This window comes from Salmo salar, chromosome 15 (genome assembly GCF_965601325.2).
Source record: "Salmo salar chromosome 15, fSalSal1, whole genome shotgun sequence".
NCBI classification, from domain to species: Eukaryota; Metazoa; Chordata; class Actinopteri; order Salmoniformes; family Salmonidae; genus Salmo; species Salmo salar.
The window spans coordinates 74,639,932-74,652,427 of NC_138305.1; the positions used below are offsets into that span (position 1 = coordinate 74,639,932).

Below are 12,496 nucleotides of genomic sequence, written 5' to 3' on the forward strand. Positions count from 1 at the left end.
ATCAGGCAATGCTTCTTGTGAATAGCAAACACACATTTTGTGAGTCTTTTTTATAGGGCTAAGCTCTAACCAACATCTCCAATCTCATCTCAATGATTGGACTCCAGGTTAGCTGACTTCTGACTCCAGTTAGCTTTTGGAGAAGTCATTAGCCTAGGAGTTCACAAACTTTTTCCAACCTACACTGTGAATGTTTAAATTATGTATTCAATATAGACAAGAAAAATACAATCATTTGTGTGTTATTAGTTTAAGCACACTTTGTTTATTGTTGTGACTTAGACGAAGATCAGATCAAATTTTATGACCAATTTATGCAGAAATCCAGGTAATTCCAAAGGGTTCATATACTTTTTCTTGCCACTGTATATATTACCTCGACTAACCGGTGGCCCCGCACATTGACTCTGCACCGGTACCCCCTGTATATAGCCAAGCTATTGTTATTTTACTGCTGCTCTTGAATTACTTGTTACTTTTATTTCTTATTTTTCATTAGGTATTTTTCTTAAAACTGCATTGTTGTTTAAGGGCTTGTAAGTAAACATTTCACTGTATGGTCTACACCTGTTGTATTCAGCGCATGTGACAAATAACACTTGATTTGATTTGACCACAGACTGCAACGAAGGTTCAACTTCCAACAGGACAACGACCCTAAGCACACAGCCAGGACAACGCAGGAATGGCTTCGGGACAGGTCTCTGAATGTCCCCGAGGGACCGAGCCATAATAATAGTAATAATAATAATAGTAGAGAGAATGCTCAGCTTTTATTTCTTTCATCACATTCCCAGTGGGTCAGAAGTTTACGTACACTCAATTAGTATTTGGTAGCATTGCCTTTAAATTGTTTAACTTGGGTCAAATGTTTTGGGTAGCCTTCCACAAGCTTCCTACAATAAGTTGGGTGAATTTTGGTCCATTCCTCCTGACAGAGCTGGTGTAACTGAGTCAGGTTGGTAGGTCTCCTTGCTCGCACACGCTTTTTCAGTTCTGCCCACACATTTTCTATTGGATTGAGGTCAGGGCTTTGTGATGGCCACTCCAATACCTTGACTTTGTTGTCCTTAAGGCATGTTTCCATAACTTTGGAAGTATGCTTGGGGTCATTGTCCATTTGGAAGACCCATTTGTGACCAAGCTTTAACTTCCTGACTGATGTCTTGAGATGTTGCTTAAATATATCCACATAATTTTCCTACCTCATGATGCCATCTATTTTGTGAAGTGCACCAGTCCCTCCTGCAGCAAAGCACCCCACAACATGATGCTGCACATGATTCTGCCACCCCCGTGCTTCATAAATTCTTCTCATCCGTAAAAAAAAAGTTTCCTGTAGAGACAGATTGGCTGTTACCCGTCATCTTTTATCAGTAATGCCTTATTTACGTTAGAAAGTGACTCGTTGGTCTAGGGTTATGATTCTCGCTTTGGGTGCGAGAGGTCCCGGGTTCAAATCCCGGACAAGCCCTTTAAAAAGGACCAGTTTAAATGAAAATCTTAAACACAGTTCTCCAAATTTGTCTTTATTGAAACACAGCCAATGCTAAATTTAAGCACTATTTAACAGAAGCAGCTGAAATGTGCTCCTATTACTCTGTGTATGAATCTCACTTAGAGTGCGATTGGTGTCTGCTACCTATCTTGGATGAACCCACTATTACGAAGTTCAGAAACGTAAATAAAGTCTTCTCATCCGTAAAAAAAAGCTTCCTGTAGAGACAGATTGGCTGTTACCCGTATTTAAGAGAAACAGATGAAATGGGCTCCTTTTTCTCTGTGTATGATTCTCTCTTAGAGTGCGATTTGTGTCTGCTACAAATCTTGGATGAACCCGCTATTACAAAGGTCAGACACGTAAATAAAGTCATCTCATCCATAAAAAAAAGTTTCCTGTAGAGACAGATTGGCTTTTACCTGTCGTTTTTATTAGTAATGCCTTATTTACATTAGAAAGTGACTCGTTGGTCTAGGGGTATGATTCTCGCTTCGGGTGTGAGTGGTCCCGGGTTCAAATCCTGGACGAGCCCTTTAAAAAGGACCAGTCTAAGTGAAAACCTTCAATACATTACTCCAAATGTGTTTTTACTGAAACACAGCCAATGCTAAATTTAAGCACTTTTTAAGAGTAGCAGCTGAAATGTGCTCCTTTTTCTCTGTGTATGATTCTCACTTAGAGTGCGATTGGTGTCTGCTACAAATCTTGGATGAACCCACTATTACAAAGGTCAGAAACGTAAATAAAGTCATTTCATCCATAAAAAAAAGTTTCCTGAAGAGACAGATTGGCTTTTACCTGTCATTTTTATTAGAAATGCCTTATTTACATTAGCAAGTGGCTCGTTGGTCTAGGGGTATAATTCTCGCTTCGGGTGTGAGAGGTCCGGGGTTCAAATCCCGGACGCGCCTTTTAAAAAGGACTAATCATAGTGAAAACCTTCAACAGAATTCTCCAAATGTGTTTTTACTGAAACACAGCCAATGCTAATTTAAAGCACTTTTTAAGAGAAGCAGCTGAAATGTGCTCCTTTTTCTCTGTGTATGATTCTCACTTAGAGTGCGATTGGTGTCTGCTACAAATCTTGGATGAACCCGCTATTACAAAGTTCAGAAACATAAATAATGTCTTCTCATCTGTAAAAAAAAAGTTTCCTGTAGAGACACATTGGCTGTTGCCCGTATTTAAGAGAAACAGCTGAAATGGGCTCCTTTTTCTCTCTGTATGATTCTTGCTTTGAGTGCGATTGGTGTCAAATACAAATCTTGGATGAACCTGCTATTACAAAGGTCAGACACGTAAATAAAGTCATCTTATCCATAAAAAAAAGTTTCCTGTAGAGACAGATTGGCTGTTACCCGTCATCATTTATCAGTAATGCCTTATTTACATTAGAAAGTGGCTCGTTGGTCTAGGGGTATGATTCTTGCTTTGGTTGCAAGAGGGCCCGGGTTCAAATCCTATACGAGCCCTTTAAAAAGGACCAGTGAAAGTGAAAACCTTCAACAGAATTCTCCAAATGTGGCTTTACTGAAACACAGCGAATGCCAAATTTAGGAGAAGCATCTGAAATGGGCTCCTTTTACTCTGTGTATGATTCTCGCTTAGAGTGCGATTGGTGTCTGCTACAAATCTTGGATGAACCCGCTATTTCAAAGTTCGGAAACGTAAATAAATTCTTCTCATCCGTAAAATAAAAGTTTCCTGTAGAGATGGATTGGCTGTTACCCGTATTTAAAAGAAACAGATGAAATCTTATTTAAGAGAAAATGATGAAATGGGCTCCTTTTTCTCTGTGTATGATTCTCGCTTCGAGTGCGATTGGTGTGTGCTACAAATGTTGGATGAACCCGCTATTACAAAGGTCAGACATGTAAATAAAGTCATTTCATCCATAAATAAAAGTTTCCTGAAGAGACAGATTGGCTTTTACCTGTCGTTTTTATTAGTAATGCCTTATTTAAATTAGCAAGCGGCTCGTTGGTCTAGGGGTATGATTCTCGCTTCGGGTGTGAGAGGTCCCGGGTTCAAATCCCGGACGAGCCCTTTAAAAAGGACCAATCATAGTGAAAACCTTCAAAAGAATTCTCCAAATGTGGTTTTACTGAAACACAGCCAATGCTAAATTCAAGCACTTTTTAAGAGAAGCAGCTGAAATGTGCTCCTTTTTCTATGTGTATGATTCTCACTTAGAGTGTGATTGGTGTCTGCTACAAATCTTGGAGTAACCCGCTATTACAAAGTTCAGAAACGTAAATAATGTCTTCTCATCCGTAAAAAAAAAGTTTCCTGAAGAGACACATTGGCTGTTACCCGTATTTAAGAGAAACAGCTGAAATGGGCTCCTTTATCTCTGTGTATGATTCTTGCTTCGAGTGCGATTGGTGTCTGATACAAATCTTGGATGAACCTGCTATTACAAAGGTCAGACACGTAAATAAAGTCATCTCATCCATAAAAAACAGTTTCCTGTAGAGACAGATTGGCTGTTACCCGTCATCTTTTATCAGTAATGCCTTACGTACATTAGAAAGTGGCTCGTTGGTCTAGGGGTATGATTCTTGCTTTGGGTGCCAGAGGTCCTGGATTCAAATCCTGGACGAGCCCTTTAAAAAGGACCAGTGAAAGTGAAAACCTTCAACAGAATTATCTGAATGTGGATTTACTGAAACACAGCGAATGCCAAATTTAGGAGAAGCATCTGAAATGGGCTAATTTTACTCTGTGTATGATTCTCGCTTAGAGTGCGATTGGTGTCTGCTACAAATCTTGGATGAACCCGCTATTTCAAAGTTCGGAACCGTAAATAAATTCTCCTCATCCGTAAAATAAAAGTTTCCTGTAGAGATGGATTGGCTGTTACCCGTATTTAAGAGAAATAGATGAAATGGTATTTAAGAGAAACAGATGAAATGGGCTCCTTTTTCTCTGTGTATGATTCTCGCTTAGAGTGCGATTGGTGTCTGCTACAAATCTTGGATGAACCCGCTATTTCAAAGTTCGGAAACGTAAATACATTTTTCTCATCCGTAAAATAAAAATTTCTTGTAGAGATGGATTGGCTGTTACCCGTATTTAAAAGAAACAGATGAAATCGTCTGCTACAAATCTTGGATGAACCCGCTATTTCAAAGTTCGGAAACGTAAATACATTTTTCTCATCCGTAAAATAAAAGTTTCTTGTAGAGATGGATTGGCTGTTACCCGTATTTAAAAGAAACAGATGAAATCGTATTTAAGAGAAACAGATGAAATGGGCTCCTTTTTCTCTGTGTATGATTCTCGCTTCGAGTGCGATTGGTGTCTGCTACAAATCTTGGATGAACCCGCTATTACAAAGGTCAGACACGTAAATAAAGTCATTTAATCCATAAAAAAAAGTTTCCTGAAGAGACAGATTGGCTTTTACCTGTCGTTTTGTTAGTAATGCCTTATTTACATTAGAAAGTGGAACCTTGGTCTAGGGGTATGATTCTCGCTTTGGGTGAAAGAGGTTCTGGGTTCAAGTCCCGGACTAGCCCTTTAAAAACTACCAGTGAAAGTGAAAACCTTCAACAGAATTATCTGAATGTGGATTTACTGACACGCAGCGAATGCTAAATTTAGGAGAAGCATCTGAAATGGGCTCCTTTTACTCTGTGTATGATTCTCGCTTAGAGTGCGATTGGTGTTTGCTACAAATCTTGGATGAAGCCGCTATTTCAAAGTTCGGAAACGTAAATAAATTCTTCTCATCCGTAAAATAAAAGTTTCCTGTAGAGATGGATTGGCTGTTACCCGTATTTAAGAGAAATAGATGAAATGGTATTTAAGAGAAACAGATGAAATGGGCTCCTTTTTCTCTGTGTATGATTCTCGCTTCGAGTGCGATTGGTGTCTGCTACAAATCTTGGATGAACCCGCTATTACAAAGGTCAGACACGTAAATAAAGTCATTTCATCCATAAAAAAAGTTTCCTGAAGAGACAGATTGGCTTTTACCTGTCGTTTTTATTAGTAATGCCTTACTTACATTAGCAAGTGGCTCGTTGGTCTACGGATATGATTCTTGCTTCGGGTGTGAGAGGTCCCGGGTTCAAATCCCGGACGAGCACTTCAAAAAGGACCAATCATAGTGAAAACCTTCAAAAGAACTCTCCAAATGTGGTTTTACTGAAACACAGACAATGCTAAATTCAAGCACTTTTTAAGAGAACCAGCTGAAATGTGCTCCTTTTTCTCTGTGTATGATTCTCACTTAGAGTGCCATTGGTGTCTGCTACAAATCTTGGATGAACCCGCTATTACAAAGTTCAGAAACGTAAATAATGTCTTCTCATCCATAAAAAAAAAGTTTCCTGTAGAGACACATTGGCTGTAACCCGTATTTAAGAGAAACAGCTGAAATGGGCTCCTTTATCTCTGTGTATGAGTCTTGCTTCGAGTGCGATTGGTGTCTGATACAAATCTTGGATGAACCTGCTATTACAAAGGTCAGACACGTAAATAAAGTCCTCTCATCCATAAAAAAAAAGTTTCATGTAGAGACAGATTGGCTGTTACCCGTATTTAAGAGAAATAGATGAAATCGTATTTAAGAGAAACAGATGAAATGGGCGCCTTTTTCTCTGTGTATGATTCTTGCTTCGAGTACGATTGGTGTCTGACACAAATCTTGGATGAACCTGCTATTACAAAGGTCAGACACGTAAATAAAGTCATCTCATCCATAAAAAACAGTTTCCTGTAGAGACAGATTGGCTGTTACCCGTCATCTTTTATCAGTAATGCCTTACGTACATTAGAAAGTGGCTCGTTGGTCTAGGGGTATGATTCTTGCTTTGGGTGCCAGAGGTCCTGGGTTCAAATCCCGGACGAGCCCTATAAAAAGGACCAGTGAAAGTGAAAACCTTCAACAGAATTATCTGAATGTGGATTTACTGAAACACAGCGAATGCCAAATTTAGGAGAAGCATCTGAAATAGGCTACATTTACTCTGTGTATGATTCTCGCTTAGAGTGCGATTGGTGTCTGCTACAAATCTTGGATGAACCCGCTATTTCAAAGTTCGGAACTGTAAATAAATTCTCCTCATCCGTAAAATAAAAGTTTCCTGTAGAGATGGATTGGCTGTTACCTGTATTTAAGAGAAACAGATGAAATGGGCTCCTTTTTCTCTGTGTATGATTCTCGCTTAGAGTGCGATTGGTGTCTGCTACAAATCTTGGATGAACCCGCTATTTCAAAGTTCGGAAACGTAAATACATTTTTCTCATCCGTAAAATAAAAGTTTCTTGTAGAGATGGATTGGCTGTTACCCGTATTTAAAAGAAACAGATGAAATCGTATTTAAGAGAAACAGATGAAATGGGCTCCTTTTTCTCTGTGTATGATTCTCGCTTCGAGTGCGATTGGTGTCTGCTACAAATCTTGGATGAACCCGCTATTACAAAGGTCAGACACGTAAATAAAGTCATTTCATCCATAAAAAAAAGTTTCCTGAAGAGACAGATTGGCTTTTACCGGTCGTTTTTATTAGTAATGCCTTATTTACATTAGAAAGTGGATCCTTGGTCTAGGGGTATGATTCTCGCTTTGGGTGAAAGAGGTTCTGGGTTCAAGTCCCGGACTAGCCCTATAAAAACGACCAGTGAAAGTGAAAACCTTCAACAGAATTATCTGAATGTGGATTTACTGACACACAGCGAATGCTAAATTTAGGAGAAGCATCTGAAATGGGCTCCTTTTACTCTGTGTATGATTCTCGCTTAGAGTGCGATTGGTGTTTGCTACAAATCTTGGATGAAGCCGCTATTTCAAAGTTCGGAAACGTAAATAAATTCTTCTCATCCGTAAAATAAAAGTTTCCTATAGAGATGGATTGGCTGTTACCCGTATTTAAGAGAAATAGATGAAATGGTATTTAAGAGAAACAGATGAAATGGGCTCCTTTTTCTCTGTGTATGATTCTCGCTTCGAGTACGATTGGTGTCTGCTACAAATCTTGGATGAACCCGCTATTTCAAAGTTCGGAAACGTAAATAAATTCTTCTCATCCGTAAAATAAAAGTTTCCTGTAGAGATGAATTGGCTGTTACCCGTATTTAAAAGAAACAGATGAAATCGTATTTAAGAGAAACAGATGAAATGGGCTCCTTTTTCTCTGTGTATGATTCTCGCTTCGAGTGCGATTGGTGTCTGCTACAAATCTTGGATGAACCCGCTATTACAAAGTTCAGAAACGTAAATAATGTCTTCTCATCCGTAAAAAAAAAAGTTTCCTGAAGAGACACATTGGCTGTTACCCGTATTTAAGAGAAACAGCTGAAATGGGCTCCTTTATCTCTGTGTATGATTCTTGCTTCGAGTGCGATTGGTGTCTGATACAAATCTTGGATGAACCTGCTATTACAAAGGTCAGACACGTAAATAAAGTCATCTCATCCATAAAAAACTGTTTCCTGTAGAGACAGATTGGCTGTTACCCGTCATCTTTTATCAGTAATGCCTTACGTACATTAGAAAGTGGCTCGTTGGTCTAGGGGTATGATTCTTGCTTTGGGTGCTAGAGGTCCTGGGTTCAAATCCTGGACAAGCCCTTTAAAAAGGACCAGTGAAAGTGAAAACCTTCAACAGAATTATCTGAATGTGGATTTACTGAAACACAGCGAATGCCAAATTTAGGAGAAGCATCTGAAATAGGCTACTTTTACTCTGTGTATGATTCTCGCTTAGAGTGCGATTGGTGTCTGCTACAAATCTTGGATGAACCCGCTATTTCAAAGTTCGGAAACGTAAATACATTTTTCTCATCCGTAAAATAAAAGTTTCTTGTAGAGATGGATTGGCTGTTACCCGTATTTAAAAGAAACAGATGAAATCGTATTTAAGAGAAACAGATGAAATGGGCTCCTTTTTCTCTGTGTATGATTCTCGCTTCGAGTGCGATTGGTGTCTGCTACAAATCTTGGATGAAGCCGCTATTACAAAGGTCAGACACGTAAATAAAGTCATTTCATCCATTAAAAAAAAGTTTCCTGAAGAGACAGATTGGCTTTTACCTGTCGTTTTTATTAGTAATGCCTTATTTACATTAGAAAGTGGATCCTTGGTCTAGGGGTATGATTCTCGCTTTGGGTGAAAGAGGTTCTGGGTTCAAGTCCCGGACTAGCCCTTTAAAAACAACCAGTGAAAGTGAAAACCTTCAACAGAATTATCTGAATGTGGATTTACTGACACACAGCGAATGTTAAATTTAGGAGAAGCATCTGAAATGGGCTCCTTTTACTCTGTGTATGATTCTCGCTTCGAGTGCGATTGGTGTCTGCTACAAATCTTGGATGAACCCGCTATTACAAAGGTCAGACACGTAAATAAAGTCATTTCATCCATAAAAAAAAGTTTCCTGAAGAGACAGATTGGCTTTTACCTGTCGTTTTTATTAGTAATGCCTTACTTACATTAGCAAGTGGCTCGTTGGTCTAGGGGTATGATTCTCGCTTCGGGTGTGAGAGATCCTGGGTTCAAATCCCGGATGAGCCCTTTAAAAAGGACCATTATAGTGAAAACCTTCAAAAGAATTCTCCAAATGCGGTTTTACTGAAACACAGCCAATGCTATATTCAAGCACTTTTTAAGAGAAGCAGGTAAAATGTGCTCCTTTTTCTCTGTGTATGATTCTCACTTAGAGTGCCATTGGTGTCTGCTACAAATCTTGGATCAACCCGCTATTACAAAGTTCAGAAACGTAAATAATGTCTTCTCATCCATAAAAAAAAAGTTTCCTGTAGAGACACATTGGCTGTTACACGTATTTAAGAGAAACAGCTGAAATGGGCTCCTTTTTCTCTGTGTATGATTCTTGCTTCGAGTGCGATTGGTGTCTGATACAAATCTTGGATGAACCTGCTATTTACAAAGGTCAGACACGTAAATAAAGTCATCTCATCCATAAAAAAAAGTTTCCTGTAGAGACAGATTGGCTGTTACACGTATTTAAGAGAAATAGATGAAATCGTATTTAAGAGAAACAGATGAAATGGGCTCCTTTTTCTCTGTGTATGATTCTTGCTTCGAGTGCGATTGGTGTCTGATACAAATCTTGGATGAACCTGCTATTACAAAGGTCAGACACGTAAATAAAGTAATCTCATCCATAAATAAAAGTTTCCTGTAGAGACAGATTGGCTTTTACCTGTCGTTTTTATTAGTAATGCCTTGTTTAAATTAGCAAGTGGCTCGTTGGTCTAGGGGTATGATTCTCGCTTCGGGTGTGAGAGGTCCTGGGTTCAAATCCAGGACGAGCCCTTTAAAAAGGACCATTATAGTGAAAACCTTCAAAAGAATTCTCCAAATGCGGTTTTACTGAAACACAGCCAATGCTATATTGAAGCACTTTTTAAGAGAAGCAGGTGAAATGTGCTCCTTTTTCTCTGTGTATGATTCTCACTTAGAGTGCGATTGGTGTCTGCTACAAATCTTGGATGAACCCGCTATTACAAAGTTCAGAAACGTAAATAATGTCTTCTCATCCGTAAAAAAAAGTTTCCTGTAGAGACTCATTGGCTGTTACCCGTATTTAACAGAAACAGCTGAAATGGGCTCCTTTTTCTCTGTGTATGATTCTTGCTTCGAGTGCGATTGGTGTGTGCTACAAATGTTGGATGAACCCGCTATTACAAAGGTCAGACATGTAAATAAAGTCATTTCATCCATAAATAAAAGTTTCCTGAAGAGACAGATTGGCTTTTTACCTGTCGTTTTTATTAGTAATGCCTTATTTACGTTAGCAAGTGGCTCGTTGGTCTAGGGGTATGATTCTCGCTTCGGGTGTGAGAGGTCCCGGGTTCAAATCCCGGACGAGGCCTTTAAAAAGGACCAATCATAGTGAAAACCTTCAAAAGAATTCTCCAAATGCGGTTTTACTGAAACACAGCCAATGCTAAATTCAACCACTTTTTAAGAGAAGCAGCTGAAATGTGCTCCTTTATCTCTATGTATGATTCTTGCTTCGAGTGCGATTGGTGTCTGATACAAATCTTGGATGAACCTGCTATTACAAAGGTCAGACACGTAAATAAATTCATCTCATCCATAAAAAAAAGTTTCCTGTAGAGACAGATTGGCTGTTACCCGTATTTAAGAGAAACAGATGAAATCGTATTTAAGAGAAACAGATGAAATGGGCTCCTTTTTCTCTGTGTATGATTCTTGCTTCGAGTGCGATTGGTGTCTGATACAAATCTTGGATGAACCTGCTATTACAAAGGTCAGACACGTAAATAAAGTCATCTCATCCATAAATAAAAGTTTCCTGTAGAGACAGATTGGCTTTTACCTGTCGTTTTTATTAGTAATGCCTTATTTAAATTAGCAAGTGGCTCGTTGGTCTAGGGGTATGATTCTCGCTTCGGGCGTGAGAGGTCCCGGGTCCAAATCCCGGACGAGCCCTTTAAAAAGGACCAGTGAAAGAGAAAACCTTCAACAGAATTATCTGAATGTGGATTTACTGAAACACAGCGACTGCTAAATTTAGGAGAAGCATCTGAAATGGGCTCCTTCTACTCTGTGTATGATTCTCGCTTAGAGTGCGATTGGTGTCTGCTACAAATCTTGGATGAACCCGCTATTTCAAAGTTCGGAAACGTAAATAAATTCTTCTCATCCGCAAAATACAAGTTTCCTGTAGAGATGGATTGGCTGTTACCCTTATTTAAGAGAAATAGATGAAATCGTATTTTAGAGAAACAGATGAAATGGGCTCCTTTTTCTCTGTGTATGATTCTCGCTTCGAGTGCGGTTGGTGTCTGCTACAAATCTTGGATGAACCCGCTATTACAAAGGTCAGACACGTAAATAAAGGCATTTCATCCATAAAAAAAAGTTTCCTGAAGAGACAGATTGGCTTTTACTTGTCGTTTTTATTAGTAATGCCTTATGTACATTAGCAAGTGGCTCGTTGGTCTAGGGGTATGATTCTCGCTTCGTGTGTGAGAGGTCCCGGGTTCAAATCCCGGACGAGCCCTTTAAAAAGGACCAATCATAGGGAAAGACTTCTCCAAGTCTGGTTTTACTGAAACACAGATAATGCTAAATTTAAGCACTTTTTAAGAGAAGCAGCTGAAATGTGCTCCTTTTTCTCTGTGTATGATTCTCACTTAGAGTGCGATTGGTGTCTGCTACAAATCTTGGATGAACCCGCTATTACAAAGTTCAGAAACGTAAATAATGTCTTCTCATCCGTAAAAAAAAAGTTTCCTGTAGAGACACATTGGCTGTTACCCGTATTTAAGAGAAACAGCTGAAATGGGCTCCTTTTTCTCTGTGTATGATTCTTGCTTCGAGTGCGATTGGTGTCTGATACAAATCTTGGATTAACCTGCTATTACAAAGGTCAGACACGTAAATGAAGTCATCTCATCCATAAAAAAAAGTTTCCTGTAGAGACAGATTGGCTGTTACCCGTATTTAAGAGAAATAGATGAAATCGTATTTAAGAGAAACAGATGAAATGGGCTCCTTTTTCTCTGTGTATGATTCTCGCTTCGAGTGCGATTGGTGTCTGCTACAAATCTTGGATGAACCCGCTATTACAAAGTTCGGAAACGTAAGTAAATGTCTTCTCATCCGTAAAATAAAAGTTTCCTGTAGAGACGCACTGGCTGTTACCCGTATTTAAAAGAAACAGATGAAATCGTATTTAAGAGAAACAGCTGAAATGGGCTCCTTTTTCTCTGTGTATGATTCTTGCTTCGAGTGCGATTGGTGTCTGATATAAATCTTGGATGAACCTGCTATTACAAAGGTCAGACACGTAAATAAAGTCATCTCATCCATAAAAAATAGTTTTCCTGTAGAGACAGATTGGCTGTTACCTGTCATCTTTTTTCAGTAATGCCTTACTTACATTAGAAAGTGGCTCGTTGGTCTAGGGGTATGATTCTTGCTTTGGGTGCAAGAGGTCCCCGGTTCAAATCTCGGACGAGCCCTTTAAAAAGGACCAGTGAAAGAGAAAA

General features: G+C 39.1%; 5 non-coding genes across 5 annotated transcripts; all 5 read left to right on the forward strand.

Annotated features, from left to right (window-relative positions):
* The first annotated feature begins 3,475 nt into the window (after nucleotides 1–3,475).
* trnap-cgg (transfer RNA proline (anticodon CGG)) lies at nucleotides 3,476–3,547 on the forward strand. Its single transcript has one exon. It is a non-coding gene; the product is annotated as a tRNA-Pro (tRNA).
* Nucleotides 3,548–8,951: 5,404 nt separating this feature from the next.
* On the forward strand, nucleotides 8,952–9,023 carry trnap-cgg (transfer RNA proline (anticodon CGG)). The gene has a single exon. It is a non-coding gene; the product is annotated as a tRNA-Pro (tRNA).
* A 1,252-nt stretch (nucleotides 9,024–10,275) lies between these two features.
* Nucleotides 10,276–10,348, forward strand: trnap-cgg (transfer RNA proline (anticodon CGG)). The gene has a single exon. It is a non-coding gene; the product is annotated as a tRNA-Pro (tRNA).
* Nucleotides 10,349–10,859: 511 nt separating this feature from the next.
* trnap-cgg (transfer RNA proline (anticodon CGG)) lies at nucleotides 10,860–10,931 on the forward strand. The gene has a single exon. It is a non-coding gene; the product is annotated as a tRNA-Pro (tRNA).
* Nucleotides 10,932–11,433: 502 nt separating this feature from the next.
* On the forward strand, nucleotides 11,434–11,505 carry trnat-cgu (transfer RNA threonine (anticodon CGU)). Its single transcript has one exon. It is a non-coding gene; the product is annotated as a tRNA-Thr (tRNA).
* The last annotated feature ends 991 nt before the right edge of the window (nucleotides 11,506–12,496 follow it).